Raw genomic sequence first — 1,026 nt, forward strand, 5'->3', positions numbered from 1 at the left:
TCCTGGGCACCTAGATTTCAAGTCCCAGTTCCTATTCCAGAGTCTCTGTCCCTTTCATTGTGGAAATTGCTGGCACCATGTCTGAGACTCCCCTGGCATAAAGACAGAGGCATCCTAAGGGACACCTTGGATTCCCTGTCTTTCCGTTCTAAGACTGAAGTCTACAGCAGAGATGTCCACTGTTTTCTTCCAGTCTCTGGTTCCGGAATTCTGCCAAAAGTGGCTGGGACACTAGTCCTTTGACAGAATCTTTCCCTTGGGACTTAAGGGATCATGGGTAACCAGAACTCCAAACCAGACCCAACTATTCCTCTGGGGTGTCTCTTACTCAATCTTGGTGCCCTGGGGATGGCTCAGTACTTAATGTCCCAAACGCCTAATTTTCTATTGCACTACTGCTTGGCCCCAATACCCATTAGATAATAATTCTCAGTGGCCTGAGCAAGGAACTTTCGATTTTAATATCCTCACTGATCTTGATAATTTCTGCCACCGCATAGGCAAATGGCCGGAGGTTCCCTACATCCAAGCTTTCTTTTACCTGCGCTCCCATCTCTCTCTCTCTCCCTCTCTCTCTCTCTCTCCTTCTCTTTCTCTGCTTTACGTGCAATACCACCCAGATTCTCCTAACTCACGAAAGTCCTATTCAAACCCCCCTCTAAAGACTCCTCAACCCTTCCCAATTCCCCTAGCCTGGAGTCTCTGGGGTTAGAGTCCCTTTCGGCCTCTTTGGGGGTTCAAGTCCCCTTTGGCCAGGTTAGGTAGGGTAGAGGGTTCGAGTCCCTCTAGCAGCTCTAGTAGAGAGTTCACTTTCAGTTTTGTCGGGGTTGGTGTCTGTCTGTGTGACTGTTTAGTGTGAATGATATATGTGAAGTTCCAAGACGAAAAGTTGCAGAATTTCAATGGGCCTGAAGTTGCATTCTGTGTGAGGTCGGATTGGCATAATGGTGGGGCTTAGCCCTCTGCTCCGGGGTTTATATGGAGACACCTTAGCCAAAGACCCACTGAAACCTTCATAAGAAGGGC

The sequence above is a fragment of the Orycteropus afer genome, unplaced genomic scaffold (genome assembly GCF_000298275.1).
Source record: "Orycteropus afer afer isolate SDZICR_OR568_19922 unplaced genomic scaffold, OryAfe1.0 scaffold00470, whole genome shotgun sequence".
Classification (NCBI taxonomy): domain Eukaryota; kingdom Metazoa; phylum Chordata; class Mammalia; order Tubulidentata; family Orycteropodidae; genus Orycteropus; species Orycteropus afer.